At 42.6% G+C, this 19,646-nt stretch overlaps 1 protein-coding gene across 1 annotated transcript in view; it reads right to left on the bottom strand.

The window, feature by feature from the left end:
• The window catches only part of FBXL4 (F-box and leucine rich repeat protein 4), a 50,174-nt gene extending 43,800 nt beyond the window's left edge, over window positions 1-6,374 (bottom strand). Inside the window, exon 1 of the mRNA XM_077926145.1 lies at window positions 6,355-6,374. The gene's annotated coding sequence lies outside the window, so the exon portion shown is untranslated. The remainder of the gene's footprint in view (window positions 1-6,354) is intronic.
• Window positions 6,375-19,646: the final 13,272 nt, after the last annotated feature.

Genomic DNA, 19,646 nt, shown 5'->3' with positions numbered 1-19,646 from the left:
ATTTTGAATGCAATTCAGGGCACAATCTTGGGGGGGGGGGTTATCCCTAAGAATAATGGGGAAATTGAGAGTATTTATTTTGCCTGCCACTTGATTCATACAAAACACAATAGTATCTTCCCTGTTAGGTTTTAAATGGATTTGAAGTTTCAGTCCAATAACTGAAGCATAGAGGAGAAATTGTATTTAATTATTTCAATTATATATAGCCCATCTTTCCATTGTAGGAACAATGCACTGAGGGCAGATCCACACCATACATTGACTATTCCCCCAAAGAATCCAGGGAACTTTAGTTTGTTCAGGGTGCTGGGAATTGTGGGGAGAAATGATTGTCCCCAGGATTCTTTAGGGGAAGCCATGTGTGTTAATTGTGCTTTAAATGTTTCATGTGGAAGTGACCAGTGAAATGTAAGCATTGGTTTCTGAGGCATTGGCTAGTCTGAGGGCATGCCCCTTCTCCAACAGCCCCCCAGATCTTCTGGGCACCTCCTACCCTGACCTACCAGTAGGCTGAATACAAGAATCTCCCAGCCCTGGGGAAATTGTTCAGTCCCTATGCTTATAGCATTCAGACAAGTGGCTAAACTCATCATCCATGGGGCTTACTTCTCTACCTCCCGCTCTGTCCCACTAGCCAAGTCTTGAGGGTTATTATATGCAAATGACTACTGAGATGTAGAAATGTTAGGTCCAATAAGGGTGAAAAACATGCCTATTCTCCGGTTACTCAGGAGGATGTGAAAGAAATCCAAGAGAGCAATGAGCCCCAGTCTTGGGTTACCATATGTTGTTGGTAGAACACAGATCACACTGCTCACCAGTGCAGAAAAAGGCTACAAATCTGACACACCGCCATGCAATGGCCAGAAATCCCAGCCTCTTACTGTGAGGCTTTGCCCACAAGTCCAGCAATGTCCAAGAAGCTCTCTAGGAGCACAGGACACCGAGGCAGTGGAAAGTGCTGCCTTCCCTTCCAACCACTGCAGCCATTCCCTCTACCTCACAGACAGCATCACAATTGGCGGTTCCCTTTATCTACCACTGAGCTTTGACCCCAGCGCTACATGTAGCAGCGAATGGCATCAGTGCAAACACTCGCAGCAGGTGAAAGGTCTGATTATGAGAGCTGATCAGATCTGTGCCCTTCTTGAATTGGGTAAGAAGTCCCTGTAGCTGTTGCTGCACAAATCCATACAGCAGGCTGCCTATGTATTTCGGTTTGTTGCTATACAAAACTATACAACATTCAAAAGAACGCAACTCTTTTTTGGGCTACTTCTTCTACTGTTTGCCTCACTTCGCTTCATGATACATGGTGCTGCGAGGCACAGATTTATTTCAGTCTCTGTAATCTGAAGGATCAGGAAGGGAGCAAAGGCCAGAGCGCTAGTATTGGGTGAAAAATGCATAACTCTATTAAAGTTACTGGAGCATCACACATAACATGAGCAGAAAATCTGGGCAGGATATTCATTGAAATTCTCTTGATAAACCACATTACCAGTGAAGTTATTGAAATATATTAGGGTACACACTACGGGGGGTGCAGGGGGGAACCGACTCAACACAGTGTTACATATTAAAAAGTTAGAACAACATTCTCAGTAGTCTTAGTGTTACTCAGAATAGGATTTTCTTAGGGAAAGATTGCCACCTGACTCAATCAGCATGTGTTGAAAATTCAAGATGACATTTTAAATTCAGCTGCAAACCAGGCAGAACATAAATATAAAGCTGTTACGTATAAATATGAGCCATTTAAAATAAGTCCAAGTGGAAAAACCCAAGTAGAATCTGACCATAAGAAACACACACACACACAATCAGAATATCAACATTAGTCTATACCCCATGTGTTCCCTACATGAATATTTGTCTGCTCACCCTCATAAATATTTCATTGTGCCCGCGCATGAATTGGGATTCAGCTTCTTAACTTACATGGCAGAGTTTACAAATTGCATGCTCAGTGAGTGACCTTGATCAATTTTGTGTGTCTGTATGCAGGTAAGCGACTCACATGATTTATATAAAAACAAATCTTCCTTCCCCCTCTTTTTTTCTTTTTTCAAAAGCTATTTAACTATATTGGCAGTTTTTTCTGGTGTAGGACTCAAAACCCACCCACCCCATTTTGAGTCCGTGGGAGGAATTCACCCTGTATTATACTCATCACTAGGACCTGTAGCTGTGTTCTGATTTAGTTTCAGGAGGTCCTATTGAATGAAAGCAAAAGATTGGAGCAACATTCAGAACAGGTGTGTGTGTGTGTGTGTGTGTGTGTGTGTGTGTGTGTGATTCCTGCTTTACATTTGTAAACTGGGTACATTGACTAATTTCAACAAAGGCCCTGTGTCAAGTGAGACCGAACCCTATTTTGCCTCCCATTCTCATCCTAAACACATAGCATTGCTACAGAAAAGCTGTGAGCACACCACTGTGCATTGAATGATCCTGGACCATATACACCAATGGAATCCTACCTCTGATGTGTTCCTTTACACTCTCAATTTGACATACAGATCCACCAGAATATTTAAAGTAGAGACAGTTCACGTTTCTTGAACTTTAGGACAAAAGGTGCCCAGGTTTAAAGACAATATATGTACAAAACCATCAATTGAGAATTATGTTTGCTTGTGTCCAGATAGGGGCACAGCTGAGTCAACAGCCTAAGTTGATGGAAGGCACTCCATGCCACCAAGGCCACCTGAGTCTCAAACACCAATAATGGACCCAGAAAGACCCCCAAGCTGCAGACCGCTTCTTCAAATGGAGTGTAACCTCAGCGTGAGCAGCTTAGGGAACCACCCACTAACCGTGTCTCAGTTTATCTGTATTGAGCTTCAGTTTATTGGCTCTCATCTAGTCCATTGCCAAGAAAAGACAGTGGTCCAGTACATCCACTGCCAGGGGCGCCGACTTATAAAAAATATTGGGGGGGCCCACTGTGCGCTTTGCGCTTTTTTTGCACGCACCTGCTTCCTGCTACTACGGTGGATCCAGGGAACTGATGCTGCTGCTTCACTTTTCGTGTGTGGACAGGAGGGGAGGGAGGGAGGTTGCTGGCTATCCAGGGCAGGAGGGGAATTTTTTGGTGGTGGTGGGGCGCCTGACTGCCCCATCGGCGCATCCACCTCCACAACGGCCGCGCTGCCTTGTTGCACGCCTTTTTGGAGCAGCGGCTGCAAAGTTTGGGAAGTGCGCAGCGACTTATGCCGCTTTGCAACTGCGCAGGCCGGCACGGTGGGAAAAGGAGAGCGCTGTTGTGTGGGAGCCGAGCAGCACTTGGCCCGGGGTGAAGCGGCGGCGGCTGCATTGTGCAAGCGCTCTTTGGGCAGGCTAGAATTACACGGAGGGATGCGGAGGAGGGAAGGAGCTCCCCCCTTCCCCATCCCGGCCAGTTTCCAACAGCAGCAGAATCAACCACCTCCTTCCCCCGTCGCACCGGACGGCAGGCAGAGAACCGGCCCAGCAAAGAGGCACATAGGGGTGGGAGGCTGGAGGAGGGGCAGAGGGGAGGGAACAAACAAGTATTGGGGGGCAGAGCCCCCCCAAACGAATTTTTGAGGGGGCTCGGGCCCCCTCAGGCCCCATGGAGTCGGCGCCTATGTCCACTGCTACACCTACAGATGTAAAGGAGCTGTGTGTCATCAGCATATTGCTGACATCATAATCCAAAACTCCAGATGACCCCACTCAGCAGTTTCATGTAGATGTTACATGCATGGGGGATAAAATTGAACCCTGAGGAACCCCACATTGAAGGCTCCTAAGCACCACACTCTGGAACTACCACCCAAATAGGACTAGAACCACCGCAAAATGGTGTCACCCACTCTCAACTCAGAAAGCCACTCCAGAAGGATACCATGGTTGATGGTATAGAAAGCCCTTGTATCTCTCCTAATAGAGGTCATCAAACAGGTGGATCAAAACAGTTTCTGTGTCAAAACTGGGCCTTAACCCCTATTGAAATGGATCTAGAAAATCAGTTTCCTTCAAGAGCACCTGGATCTGGTCCACAACCACCCACTCCAGAAACTTGCTCAAGAAAGGGAGGTTGGCCACTTGCTAGTGATTACTTAGATTTTCCGAATCCAGGGAGGGTTTTCTGAGGAGTGGTGTTACCACTGCCTCCTTCAAGCAGGCAAGGACCAACCTACTGTTGCAAGGAGGCATTAATCACCTCTCTGGCCTAGCCAGCTGTCCCTTCCCTGCTGGTTTCTATTACCCAAGAGGGGCAAGAGTCCAGAGTGCAAGTGGTCACCTTGACTGATCCAAGCACATCCTCATCCTCAAGCCTTATTAACTGAAACTTATCCAACATAACAGGACTAGACAGTGCTCTGGACACCTCTTGAGATTCATCTGCTGTAACAGTAGTGTCAAGGTCCCAGCAAATGCAAGTGGTTTCATCCTCAAAATGCTTTGCAGACATGCATTACGCTCTGTGCCAGTTGGCTCTGCATAAGCTCTACATCCCGTTTCTTATTGTTTCACACAGATCTCACATTCTCCATCAAGGCTACATTTGCACTGCAGGCATTTCACGTCTTCAAAGAAATCAATCTGCAACATTTTGTATCAAAAAATGCAAAGTTTCACCCAGATGGGGAAGCATTTGTTCCTCTCATGACTACTTTGTGGAACATCATGGTGGAAGTGTCACTGGCATGAATTAGACATTGTGACATTGTTAATGATGGTTGTCACAACTTCTCTGTACACAACTGCACTATTTTATGAATGGGAGGTTCTGTGAAGTCTCTGAAGGCCAGTGTAAGAGCACTTCATACAGTAATATCTTTCTAAAATACCAAACACCAGAATAGCTACCCCTTTCCTATGGCTGTGACCTGCCTTTTTTATGAACCTTTAAAAAAACAAAACCTTTATTTTATATTTAGATGCAGTGTTTTCTTGGTAGCTCCTGTATGAGAGTACAAAGCTTGTCGTTTTTTAAAAGGGGAGGGCAGCAGCATAGCTTCCATTCTCTATCCATCTATTCCTTGTATGTGACTGATGGGAGATACTGGGACCGAACTGACACATTATGCTTAGTTGTAATATTCAAACTGCATATTTAGAACTATGAAGGTTTTCTCCAGACTGGCAGAGAACACGAGAGGTTTGCAGTTTCATGAAGGAGGAAGGAGGTCAGCTTTTTCCTTCTCTTGCAAGTGATACACGAGTCAACAAACAGATGTGAACTTGCCAAGTTTGAGGTTATTTTACTAGGTTATAAAGTCCTAAACAACTCATGACCAGGATACATAAAAGACCACCTTTTCCCATTCAGTCACTGAAGTCAACAGAAGAAGACTTCTGCCAGGAGCAGGTGCCAGGAGCAGGGCAGCAGCACATTACACGGCATCAGTGTAGTTAACTCTTTATTTGAAGAAAGAGGTTGACTCAGAAGACCAGGCCTAGTGAGCACCGCAAATTGTCTCAGTAGAGCTTGCCCCTATGAAGCAGTTGTGGAGACTGAAGGACACCGCCTTCCCGCCGTTGTCTAAGTCTCCTCCTCCCCCAGGTTCTTCCCAAGCAATATGAGGCTCCATCACCGTGCCTGTCTTTGCTCCCTCCCTCTACATACCTCTTCTGCTTCTGGGTGTGGGGAGGGACTGGTCACAGCAGCAGGAGGAGAAACCCTGGCTTCTTCAGCATCCTGACTCATCTCTGCCTCTTGCCCCCCACCCCATTCTCCACTTCTGTCTCTGCTTCTGGACTACTCTCTGCCACAGACTCTTCTTGCTCACTAAACCTTGTTACCTCTTCAGCTTCCTCCTCCTCCTCCTCCCAGTCTGCTCCCTCTTCTTCCTCTGACCACTCATCATTGTCCTACCACCAATCCCAGGCTCTGAGCTTTCTTCCTTTGGGGCTCCTTGGCCTCCAGCCAGCCCATGACACCTTCTTAGTAGTGGTGCATGCTTGTGGTCACATAGGTAGCAGCTTCAGGGTTATAGCGTTGTCTTTATAAAACACTCGTCCCCTAGGTATTAAACAGGCATTGACTGTTTCTGTTGTATTTTATGCTATTGTTATATTTCATCTATTGTATACCACAGTGATCTTTTTAAAAGAGAGAAAATAGTTTTATAAATTTCAGAAAGAAGAAATATTTTTATTTGGACAGGGATTTGGCGAGGGCTGTTTTTCAAAAACCACAATGCTGTTACTTATCCCCTGAATATATAATCCCAGTGCTGTGCACCAGGGCTAGATTTCAAAACAACATTGTTGTTTTTTACTCCCCCTTATATAAAAGAGCATCCGTTGTGGAAAGGGTTAAGGCTTTCCCTTCATTTTCCAAAGTGGAACAAAGTGACAAATGAAATCAAGGCTTACCTTACAAAATCTGGAGTGCTTATGAATTGCATTTCATTGTGAGTCCTTTCACAGCGACTCGGCGCTAAGTGGGTGTATTTAACATACTGCAGTGCATACCGGGATCCAGTGCTAAATGCAAATGCCTCAAAAATGGCATCCTTCTCCCTAAAGCAGGCCTTGAGAAAGGCAGATAAAGAAAAGCATATTCTGCAAATCAAGTTGGTTCACTTCCAGTGCAAAATGTGGACTTGACTGACTGCAAGTGGAGCTGTCAGCTTGTACAGACTTCACTGTCAAGGACTGTGTCATCTGTCAGTGTCTGTTCCAGCTCACTGTACCACATAGAGGCAATGCACTGTTGCCTCCCAATTGATAACACGCTGCCAGAAGCATGTTACTTTCTCATCTGTCTTCTTGTAGCTGTCAAAACTGCAATCCATTAATTAGTTTGTTCTTGTGAATTTTAGTTGTTCTGAAGACATGTAAATTTCAAAAGTACGGGAGAGAGAAACACAGGCACATATACACAAACCCACCATGGTGCCAGTAGGGGCCCTGCAATGTCTAAGTGGCAGTTATTATGAACAGTGTAAGTGCTGGCTATCACAACTATCAGTCTGAGTGAACATAATGATGGTAGCTAGTTTCGTTGCATGGCTTTTAACGAGGCCAAGTTCATGAAAGAAGCGGAAATGCAGTGAATGACACAGCAAAGGAAGAAAGCACCAAACGGAGAGGTCAGTTAAGTTAAGAAGGTACAAATTTTATGTATTGTTTATATATATTATCATTGTCATTCCCTCCCCAAAATAGAGGGATTTTTCTTCCCAGGTCTCGTCTCTGCTAAAAAAGGGGGGAGATCATGAATAGAAAATTACTCTGATCTCACCCTTACCTGTGGCATTTTTTCTGTGAATGGACTCCACACCTTCAACCATATTCCTACCTCCTCCTCCTCTTCCTTAAGTTTCTTGTGGATTCTGGTATTTTCTAACTATATTAATATAGATAGTTACACTAGCTCTCACATGAATGTTTATTGATGATTTGCAGTCTCAGTAATAATGAGAGAGGGGGGATGGTGGGCAGGAGAAAGAGAGACTGGATCCTGCCACTCTTGCCGGATTTATGCATGATTTGGTGCAGCATATTTGCTGCCATCTCTATGGTTGTTCCCATGTTGCTCCTGGTCTCCCTTTCCTGCCTGTGAAGATTGCTCAGTAAGAAAGCATAATCTGTTTCAGTCACATGGATGTAGATGATGTTGTTGGGAATGGTGTAGAAGAGGCTTCCTCAATCTCGGCCCTCCAGATGTTTTGAGACTACAGTTCCCATCATCCCTGACCACTGGTCCTTCTAGCTAGGGATCATGGGAGTTGTAGGCCAAAAACATCTATAGGGCCAAGGTTGAGGAAGCCTGGTGTAGAAGCAACAGAGTAGAGCCAACTGTCACACCCCTTCAAGTACATGTAAACAGGGCTTTGGTCTTAGCTGGGACATGAACACAGCAACCTAAAGCACTTGACAAGCTGCATGTATGTATAGAAGAGCTTTGAAAGTGGAGTGGCGATGAAGAAGAAGAAGAAGAAGAAGAAGAAGAAGAAGAAGAAGAAGAAGAAGACGACCTTTCTTTTCAGTGACACATTCACTGTGAACTTGTGTTACAGCCTGATGGACATTTTAAAAGAAATAGAGGATCCCACATCTAACTATTTCTTGCCATTTCCAACTTTCATTGTGTTAAGCTAGCAAACAGAATAAGCTTTTAAAAAGGAGAATCAGTTAGGACTGAGAATGACCATAACCCTCTCCAAAACCCTTCCTGAATATATGGTATACTCCAGCTAAGGATGGAAATAACTGTCAGTTTCTGATCTCCCCTGTTCCTCATTTGCCCACTCTTAAATTCTGTTCTCCATATTTCTGCAGCAATATTAAATTTCAAAAAATTCACCCGCATGTTAGTGTGAATTTCTCCTAATGAACAAAATCTGTATGCCATTTTAACTAATCCGCACATTTTTGCCAGCAATGTATTTTTGTATTTTCACTAATATATTAGTTTTAATGCACACTTTCCCCAAACATATGTGTCAGGCGGTGAGGTGGTTGCTCATGAGTAACCAGGCAGGACTCCGACCTGTCTTTTTCAGGTTTTTATTTGTGCACACTATTTACAGTGCTGAACCACAAAGTTCCTGTCCGTCTTAGTCACTTGCAGATTCTGGGAGTGGCCCCTTCCGGTTTCTCCCCTAACATAAGAACTTAGACACCCCAAATCTCCGCCTCCCTTCCTTACGTTTCACCCCCTGCGCAAGCTGGGCTACGGAAACGGTGTGTCTGCCTCCTGGCCAGCTGGGCTAGGTGAGGCGCTTGGGCTCTCAGTAGCATATTTGAGCCCTCCCGTCGCTCGGCTCCCCCCTTCCCCCTCTGCTCCACTGAAGGTGTGACTTTCCCCACCATTGGACGAGGAGCTGCTCCTCAGAAGCGCTGGAGGCTCTCTGTATCCCCTTGCCTCCCTCCCCTGTCCCGAGGGCAGTCCCCTGACAATATGTATTTTTGTACACATTGTTTGGTTGGAGAAAATTCAGAGAACTGCAAATTTTGAAGGCTGGCTGTGTTTCGGTTCTTGTATCGTTTCATTTCAATTTAGGTATGTTTACATCAAATGCAAACTGAATTTCTCCCTCATCCCTAAATCCAGCCTTTTTAGAATCTTACTGTTGTCAACAAGAGATTTAACCCCCATGTTCAGGGTCCGTATATCTCTGAATAGCAGGTGCTGATGACAAATAGCAGAGCGAGGAGAGCGGTTGCCTTCATCTCTTGCTTGCAGGCTTCCTGGAAGCAACTGACATGTCAATTTTGGGAGCAGGATACTGAACTAGATGAACTCTGGTCTGATGCAGCAGGACTCTTCTGGTGTTCTTGGATTTCTTAAAGCACCAGGTGAAAATTCATTATTCTGTTTCTCTCTCGGATTAATCCATCTTTCTTGAGGAGAAAAAAGGGAAATGATAGCACTCATCTAATGGGTCAAAATAGCCTTATTCATTTAGAATGTATGCCCAGTGGTCATTGAACCATGTCCTCTTCTAACTTAAATAATCCCTTAGCTAAAGTAAACCAATCTGAACATGTATACTATGATACCACATATTTCCCACGATTCCTTAATTATGAAGTCCTTTAGGAAGCCATTTACTTGTGACTCCTAGGAGATCTTTCCTGCATCTTCACAATGGATTGATATTCATACCTTTATCCAGACATTTTAAAGTTATGACCTTCAGCTATAAGAGCAATTTGCTTAGTTCATTCCATATGATTTTGTGTGATTTGCAAATCTAATTTTTATCTCCATGTCTAGCATTTGAAAAATCTTTTGCCTCCATATTAATTTAACATTATCTTTTACCTATTAAAGACAGCTCACAGTGACCTTTAAATTCACTTACAAATTAGAACCCATTGGCTAATCTGGACCAATTGGCCTCAGTTACACATTCAGTGACAAACCATTATTTCTGGCCCAGTTCTTTAATTGGCCGGAATGCTCTTTCCTATCAAATATATTCACTGTCAGAGTAGCTTGCTAGCCTTTTGCAGACTTCCTGGATATTGTCCAGGTCATTAAAGCTACATCTTCTGTTAAGTCTTCATTTATCCAGAGCCAAATCCCAAACTCCTCCTTGTTCTTAATTAATTGAACTTTGCAGAATTTTGGAATGGGTCATTCTGCAGGTGAGATTCTTGGAGTTGAAATAGTGAAGCATTCATGTAAAGAATGACAGATCAGAAATGTTACTTCACCAGGCAAGTGTCCCAGCAAAAATAAAATATTTTTAGTATGTTTTTTTTTAATATACCACATTTATAAAACTTCTGGCAATTTTTTCAAAAGAAAAGCTACTGTCCCCCTTGAGAATAGCTTCTAGGTCAGTGGTTCTCAACCTTCCTATTGCCGCAACCCTTTAATACAGTTCCTCATGTTGTGGTGACCCCCAACCATAAAATTATTTTCGTTGCTACTTCATAACTGTAATTTTGCTACTGTTAGGAATCGTAATGTAAATATCTGATAATGCAGGATGTATTTTCATTGTTACAAATTGAACATGATTACAGCATAGTGATTAATCACAAAAACAATATGTAATTATATATTGTGAAATATTTATTTTTAATTACAAATAAATGAAATTTTTCTTTAAGCATGGTGTAGCATTATATATATAACAAGAGTAAACTACATTGCTACATTTTGCGACAGTATGCGTAAAAAGCCAACGTCAGTGCGAAGGTTGAGATTGCTTCTTTCTCACCAGATCAGAAATTCTTGGGGCAGTCTTTGCAAGAGCACAATAAAGACCGTCTTCCACAACAAGTCTATGCCTGTATTTAGACATGATAACCAACAAGCTGGAAAACCCTGTTTCACAAAGATATGTTGTTGGAAATGGAAGAAGAAGATGCAACACAGTCTCAGACAGAACAGGATATGACTGCAAACACTTGATCCAGAATTTTGTAATTGGCATTGTAGAGATTGTAATTGGCATCAGTTCTCGCTGCATCGCTGTTAATAAGTTCAATGAACTCCTCTTGTGCTCTCTCAGGAACATTTATACCCCATCTTTTCATAGTAACAAACAAGGCAGCATACAATGCAGTCAAGAAAAACTCAAACAGATAATTATAATGAACAACCTTAACATGATTAAAACAGGCTTGGCAATCGGTCAAACAGGTACAGCAGTAAAAACATTCATCTAGCTTCACTGGGTGTGAGGTCTGCAATTGTAAATAGGCACTGAACTACCTCTCAGGACTCTTACCTCACATCCAGAAAGTAAGCTGAGCACTAGGCAAACCTAACTCTCTCACCGACAGACATTTTTAGTGGCCTTGGATTTCAAATGTAGAGAATGCTCTGCATCTCAGAATTTTCAGCTTAACGGTTTGGTCCTGTCCCCCCCCCCCCCCACTTCCTCACAATTTTACTCAGTCTACATTGTTATAGAAACAAGTTTTCATGTTATATACCAAGCCTGAACTAGTGTTGCTCAGTTTTTACTCTGACTTCTCACAGTATGTGCTACCCAATGAGAAATTGCTTCAGCACTGCTTTCACAAATTCCTGACTCTGGACACATTGTTTAAGTCCCTGTTAGTATGATATCATAGATACTGTTCATCTCACATCTTGTGTGCACATACCAAACTGTCTGCTTTCACGGACTCATATAAATATAAATGAACTTGTGAAGGAAATGAGGTGTTAATTGAAGGTGCACATATTTCTCTTTGCAAATCTTGGCTGATAAGCTACTTTTTCCTTGTTTCTAAGGAAACTCTGTCTCCCTGAAAACCTAAGAGATGGATTTGCTGTAAAATTTAAAAGCAAATTCATTGCAATTAACTATTGCATGGGAATGCCATGGTATTTGGATATCCTGAAGAGAAACTTGGATTGTGACCCAGCAGAGGATTTGTGCTGCCATTCTTATCTAGAGAAATTGCGCAAAGCCATTTAGAGACTATCGTGACCAATTCTTTGCCAATCCCCCTCAAAATAACCAATAGCAGTCCAATGACCTTTCGTACGAATGATTGTATGAAAAGTTGCCTTTGGCATTCTGGTTGAGTTCTTCTTTATGTGGCTATTGCCATCTTTTCCTTATAAAATGTGGGGATTTTATTTTATTTTTTCATTAAAGCCGCCATTGAAATAATCTACATTCATGCCACCCAAGTCTGCTGAGAAAGTTTTTTTTAAAGAACTGATAAAAAAAATTTCAGCTTATGTTTGACTTGGCCATCTGCAAACTGGGTGACTAAGTGTGTTGCCTATGAAATGCCCTTGAACAAAATGGAGTTCTATAATGAAAGAATGTGGCCCATTAGCTTTCCCGCAGTATTGTCCCGAATTGTGTCACTTTGTCTGTATTTGTGAGTACCTAAGTGTATTATAGGTAGCACAAAGTGTGCTTATAGGTAGCACAACATACTTCAGTTGCAAACTTCCAGTAAGCTTTTAGATGTCTAAGATGGTGTGTTATTTCTGCTTGAGAATACAATTACAATTTCCCCCCTTAGGGATTTAGAACTGTCCGGGCTATATCATAATTTCTGAGTCAATGCCAGGGTTACAAAAGCATGTGGCTAAACTTGCCTACTAGCTGGTGTACAACTTTTTTGTTATCAAATAACTCTCCATCACTCACCAACTGCTTTGCTAGAAATTACTGAACACATTTCCACTGCCATAAAATTGGCTAGGGCTATATTTCTGGATTCCAAGAAAGCTTTTGACAGCCAACTATGATACTTTATGTAAGAAGTTGTCAGCATACTGTGTATCACCTAAAGCTGTCACTTGGCTTAGGTAAGAACTGTCAAATTGCCTGCAAAATATTGTTACTGGGAGCACTAAATCTTTCAACCTATTTCTGTTGGGATTCATCAGCTGTAGTCCCTGCTCTTTCTTTTTAAATCCCATGTATAAATGATCTATCACGTGTATTTGGTAGAAAAGCAAACTTACATATACGTAACTGATGCCATAGTCCAGTGTTAATAAGGAAAGCTTCCTTATTCCATTGGAGTTAGTAGCACGATTCACGTGCCTTCATGGTTATCAAACAGTGTCATTAACCACCAAGAAAAATATGACTAAATATCTGCTTGGAGGCAATATTTATTTGTTTTAAATCATTTTTACACCACCATTTTTGCACCGAAAAGGCTCCCAGAGTGGCTTACATAAGATCAATTAAAACAAGTCTCTGCCTGCAGTCAGAGAGATTGCAGGATTACAGGAAAAAGAAAAGGGGATGCAGAAGGAAGAAAAAAACAAGTGTTCACAGTTATCAGTTCTTTAAAGTTCCAGCATCCTTGCAATGACCAGCTTGTATGGAAGCAATTCATGAGAAGAGGAACCAAAGAAAGCTGATCTATCAATAGAGCTGATGGAGTGGGCCTGCTTCCCATGTAACCCTCTGCTGCCACGTGACAATTGAGGAAGAGGAGAGGCCAGCAGAGCAGAGTTCAAGTAGAGGCCCTGCAGTCCTCTGTCTCTGCTGCATCCTGATGAAATGGTTAAACAAAATAACAAATGGTTAAAAATATAAAGAATATATGGTTTTATTGTGGATCAATTATGTGTGTTTATGCCTAGGATGCAATATAATATAAGAGGCAAGGAGCAATTTTTTCAAGCAGCCTTCTAACAACGTGATTCAAGGTACAGTGTGCTTCAAAGCTATCTCAGGAATACAAATATTCTTTCCCTTCTCCTGTATTCAACTGGAAGGAAGAAAATCGGGTGCCTAGAAATAGTCCATCGACTTTCCAAAGAGGCAGTTAACATAATCCGAGTTGAATGCAACAACTGTTTGTTCAGCATTATAACCTGTTCCAGGGAACGACGCCAGGTGCATCACTCTAGGTTCTGGATGAGGTTTTCTCCCCCGCCCAGTACATTTATATTTGCATGAAAGGCCTGGTCCAAAGGACCATCTACACCCAGAATTCTCTCCATACTCTGACAGCTTGAACTGGGCTGTAGCTAACACAATCACTTGAGAACACCTGTGCCTTCTTAATCATTGCCTCAGCTTAGTATTTATTTTATTTTCAAATTTTCTACCTTGCACTTCTGTAAAATAAACCTGAAGGTGGCAAACGTGTAATTGGGAGTGAGGAACCACAAGTCACTGATCCAGATATAATGCAAGTGTTAGGCATTGGAGATGCAGAAATATTTTCATTTTTCAAACTGACTTTTTTCTACTTTCATAGTATGTGATTGCTTTGCAAGAAAAAAAGGGGGGGTGCTGAACCTTTCCAGCCAAATGGATCTGAATGGTGTACACATTTGTATTCTTATATATTTATTTATATCATACCCTTCCTCCTGGAAGAATCCAGGGCAGCAGCATCTGCTATAGTTGGCTTAATTAGTTGCTATAAGTAAGACTAGATTCTCACTTCATTTTGTATATTCTATCCATTTTTTGCACAATGAGCATTTTTTTATTTTCTGAATGTGCCTGAGATCAAGCAAGTTGTTTTTTCATGCTATGGAATTTCAGCAGTTGTGCAACTAGTATCTTAATCATGCTTACCTGGGAGTAAGCCCCACTGAACGGACCTGTATAGAATGCACTGTGAATGACACATTTTGTTTTGATCTCTCTGCAATGGTGATAGTGAATTAAATGTTTTTACAAGTTTTTCCACTGTTTTTATAGTGTTCCGTCCCTGTCTCTCTCTTTATCAACCATGATGTGTTGTGAGAAAATACTGCCAAGATAATAACGTTTGTCAGAACTTCATAGGTGAAAACAGCTAGACATCCTAGATGCTTGAAATATCACCTCAGTCTTTTGCAGTAGACCAAAAAAGTGTTGTGATGCCAAAGCAAAGCAAGGAATCACCAAATGAACATACACGTCTCAGGAGCACATAGTTTGGGGAAAAGAACAACTAATGTCAGATATGAATTACCAATTAAAATCAAAGACATTAAAAATGCAGATTCAGACAGGGTGGGATTCAGCGTGTCCTGAGCGTTGAAGACATGCTGAATTCAGGAAATCTGTGTCAGCATAGAACCACCATTGCTCCTGTGATACTAACCGCTGACACGAGCGTTGTAGCGTCACCAGTACAAGGGACAAAGAGGAGTCATAGCAAGGGCAAACAGAACTTAGATTCCTGCATCCACTCATATGCCTCCACTATGGACTTGAATGGCTACCACTAATGAAATAACACCCCTTCCTTCCTTGCTTGCTTGGCCCTGGCTAGAGAAGGGTTGATTGCCAACAGTTTATGTTTATGCTGCCTTTATGAGCCACTTTGCCATTGTACTATGGCAGCCTGTGCATAGGAGAGGGCTCTTGCTGCCAGACTGGTTATTTGTTAGCTGCCAGGGATGCCAACTTGAATAAAATATTGGGGGGCTCAGGTAAGACCCACCCCACATAATCAATCACATGCTATGGCACATGCACACCATTTGAATGACAATGCTCATCAACTTTGGGAGGCCTGGCCTCCTCAAATATTTTGTTGAAAGGGCTTCACACCCTAGAAGTTGGCTCCTGTTAGCTGCTGTTTGTGTATATGTGTGCATAGGCCAATTTGGGCCAGTGCAACTGGTTCCACAGCACTGGGTGAAGAATAGAAAGTGAGAGGTGGATGGGGGCTGGATTTTGGCCTCGCACAGTGTGCCACTGAAATTTCAAAGACCAAAATCCACCACTGGCCTACGTGGAAAGAGGCAGAGGCAGAGAGAGAAGATCACAGGAAGCTGCCTTATCAGGCCATCTAGCTCAGACAGGCAGCAGACAAGGCAGTCTTTCCCAGTCCTACCTGGAGATGCCAGGGATAGAAACTGACACCTTCTGTGTGCCGTGCAGATGCTTTACCCTTAAATTACTACTCTTCCCTTAAAAGACATAATGGAGTCATTAAGTATCGGCAGACAATGATTTGTGCCTTGTTTTGTATCTTTTTTGTGTGGCAGCAGAGCTATCAGGGACCCCGTGGGCCTGTCTGTGTTGCTCCAATGGCACATTGGTCCTGCTTTTATTGCTGCTACGGGCTGAGCATAAGATGACTGTTATGTCAGCATCAGCCTTGGCACAATGGCTGCCAGTCTATCCAGACCTTAGGAGTTCCCTGTGTATCTGTACAGAATGCAAGGGGAGGTTCAAAACTCTTTTCAGCTAATCCTGCTATATCTATCACAACCTGCTGTTTTGCCACATGATAGCAAAATCTTATTGATATTGGGTATAACCACAAGCTTTCCAGCAGTGGAGTGTAAATAATTTGCTGAAGGCCACAAATAAACAGTCGCACTGTTCTTTAGCTGGTACTGCCAAAAAATGGGATTTGCTTAATTTAGAAGGCTGGCCCAGCATGCCAGAATTTCTACTTCCCCCTAGTTAGAGGAGACTTAGTATCATGTTTACCCAAGGAAGGAATAATGTGATATGCCATACAAAACTGTGCTCATGTCCATCTGCAACAGCTGCCCTATTTGGACAATACCAACTCTCCAGAAACTGCCCATTCAAATAAATGTGTGTTTTTAGCTCTGTTTAGAAATGCAACTCACTCTTCCTTCCTGTTTTTGGTAGATCATTAACATTGGAATCCTCACCAAAGTGCTACAGTCCTGCCTGTGGTAATGTCTCTTGCAAACCTGCCCTATTCATTGCTATATTCAGATTATTTACAAATAAGCTAGTTTTTTTAACCCAATCCCCCAATAAGTTTTTTAAAGAAATGATTTCTGACCCTTTTGTTTCTTACGTTTAAAGTACCTAAATATCCATTAGCATATTTGCAAGGTATGGGAAAGGGTCACAGTTAAGTGGTAGCACATCTGCTTTGCATGTACAAGGTCCCAGTTTCAACCAGGGCAGACCTTCGTAATATGCCGCCCTGTTGCAAGGCCAAGATTTGACGCCCTGCCCCGGGCTTTGGGAAGAAGGCGTGAGGCTCTGGCAGGGTCCTAGAGCCCTTGTTCCTCCTTCCCCAAGTCTAGTAAGCACTTGCCTGTCTTTGGCAAGGAGAAAGGAGGATGCGAGAACCTTGCCAGAGCCCTCACACCTCCTTCCCAAAGCTGGGCAAACGCTTACTGGGCTTTGTTTAGTCTAGGAAGTGTGTATCCTGTTTTACATTTTAGAAACCCATCTTTCATTTTAATTGGATTTATTTAGAACTCTTTCTGGTCTTACTTTAGCTTTATTTCCCCTTTAATCCAATTCATCAAAATATTTTATGTTTTCGGCTGTAATTATTTAGCTTTTATTGACTCTTTTGGAATCTGTTCAAAAGGAGAGGATTCCTTTGTATCCCTAAATTCACACAAAAAAGTGTCAATTAAAAAGTTGCCCATTATAAAAGCCTTTAACTGTAGATATTCTAGAGCATAGTGACTCAGTGTCTATGTAGCAAATCCTAAAACTAACATCAACAGCAGTGTGCCTGTACAGGATAAAGGTAAAGGTAAAGGTACCCCTGCCCGTACGGGTCAGTCTTGACAGACTCTGGGGTTGTGCGCCCATCTCACTCAAGAGGCCGGGGGCCAGCGCTGTCTGGAGACACTTCCGGGTCACGTGGCCAGCGTGACATCGCTGCTCTGGCGAGCCAGAGCCGCACACGGAAACGGCATTTACCTTCCCACTAGTAAGCGGTCCCTATTTATCTACTTGCACCCGGGGGTGCTTTCGAACTGCTAGGTTGGCAGCCGCTGGGACCGAACAACGGGAGCGCACCCCGCCGCGGGGATTCTAACCACCGACCTTTCGATCGGCAAGCCCTAGGCACTGAGGCTTTTACCCACAGTGCCACCCGCGTCCCATCCTGTACAGGATAGTCGAGGCCAATCAGCAGTTGTGCATGTACAGCCACCATCCACTTCAACTACTATGTCACACACACACCCATAGTAAAGGCATGGGGCCTTCTTGATTTTGGTGGCCACTTTGTGACAGTGGCCCAAATATCCAGCCCCAGACAATCAGCAACATCTTAAAATGAAAAAAAAACAACTTGCCCATTTACCAATATGGCAACTGTACTACCCAGTGAGCGTCATGGCTGAGGGGGAATTTGTGCCCAAAAGGACTCCAAGTTCAGCGCTTTGTCCAAGTTATCATTCTGGCTCTGGCTAACGAAAGCTCAACTGTTTTAAGTTTGGTTGCTTGACTCCCTCCCCCACCCTTTTAAAATTAGTGGGCCTTAGAAATGCTTGACTCTGGTTGGCTTTTGCACATTTCTTTTAGGGCTTTTCGCCGCAAAGTCTGGAAATGTGCTATGTTTTAAAAGAAAGCCGAGACTGGTATAATTATAGGAGCCTATTTCGCCCTGCTCCTTAATGTGGCCTCACACAAAATTAACAACCTGATTGAAACAGGCTCATATTTTTCATATAAATTGTTTTTATACGAAGTGAAAAATTACTTCTGCAAACCGGGCTTCCCCTGGAGGATGCTACCTTATTTACCATAGACTGAAGTGGAGAAATGGCGATTAAAGGAAGAGGGATTTCTCTGTGTGCTATATTGCTTCTAAAATTGTAATGATTGCCTGGCAGTTTTCTTTTTATTTGTATGCATCTCCTTTTTAACAAATAGTTCTATTGGTAATTACCCAATTTATGCATCCATAGAAAACCAGCCTACACATGTGATAATACCACATTTTGATATTTATGAACTGCCACTTTCCTATAAACACAGAAATGCAGTTAATTATCACTGGGACTGTTTATTAAGACTTGGAAGAAGAAATATAATGAATGGATGCATCATTTAGTTATTAAAATACTTCCAGTTGTTCATCTGATTGTACTTAATCTTAGAATATTTAGTTTGTATTGTGAGTTTTGAAGGTCAGTCATACTTTAAAATAAGGGTGGACAAATTGTGGCCCTCCAGATTTTGCCAGACTACAATGCCCATCTTCATGACCAGCTGGGACTGGTAGGACTTTGAGTACAAAAGAGATTAGGGGCCATAGATTCCTCATTTCTGACTTAAACCAACAGCTCTTTAAGGCTCAGTTTAAGGCCCATCCCTCCTGCAGTTGCCAGATGTTTCTAGCCTACTGTGCCTTTAATACAACCTTTTCCTCACTTAAAAATGCAGCAGTGAGGAAAGCTTCACCTTCCGAATTTCTGTTTGTAACATTAAGGTTGCAGTCCTAGGCAGCGTGCAGTACTGGAAGCATGTTCCATGTAACTAAATAACACTTCTTAGCAAACATGCATAGGATTGGGTTTCAAATTGGTTTATCACCACAGGAGCCCAGGGGACAGAGTTTATACCCTTGGACTCTTCTGGTGCTATACTGGTGCAAGCTCTGAGGCACTGGCTCAGATATTAGACACCAATCAATCACTAGTGTTGACTGACACTGCAGTTTAAGGACATCATGCATAAATACTGGTTATGAAACAGTAAGATGTTTCTCTTTTAATGAAAAGTAGCCTTGGGGGCCTACAAATTTGATCAGAGAAAGAGGAGAGGAGAGGTCCTTGTTCCTTTTCCCTCTAGCTGTTTTTCCAATCAAAATTGAAAGCTGCTTTTGAGATACAAGTACAAAACTCATTTTCTAAACCAAAACAGGTTAGGGCTGGGCTTAAACATTTGAATGCATATACCACATAGTTCATCATTGACTATGACTTAAACCTTGCCTGTTGGGTCCATAGTGTTCAGGCTTTCAGTAGAGCAAGCCTTGTATAAGGATTGCTCTGGATGACCCTAGACACTTTCAGAATAATT

The sequence above is a fragment of the Podarcis muralis genome, chromosome 3, assembly GCF_964188315.1.
Source record: "Podarcis muralis chromosome 3, rPodMur119.hap1.1, whole genome shotgun sequence".
Lineage (NCBI taxonomy): Eukaryota > Metazoa > Chordata > Lepidosauria > Squamata > Lacertidae > Podarcis > Podarcis muralis.
The sequence above is the reverse complement of the archived record's forward strand: the minus strand, read 5'-3'. Positions and strand labels throughout refer to the sequence as shown.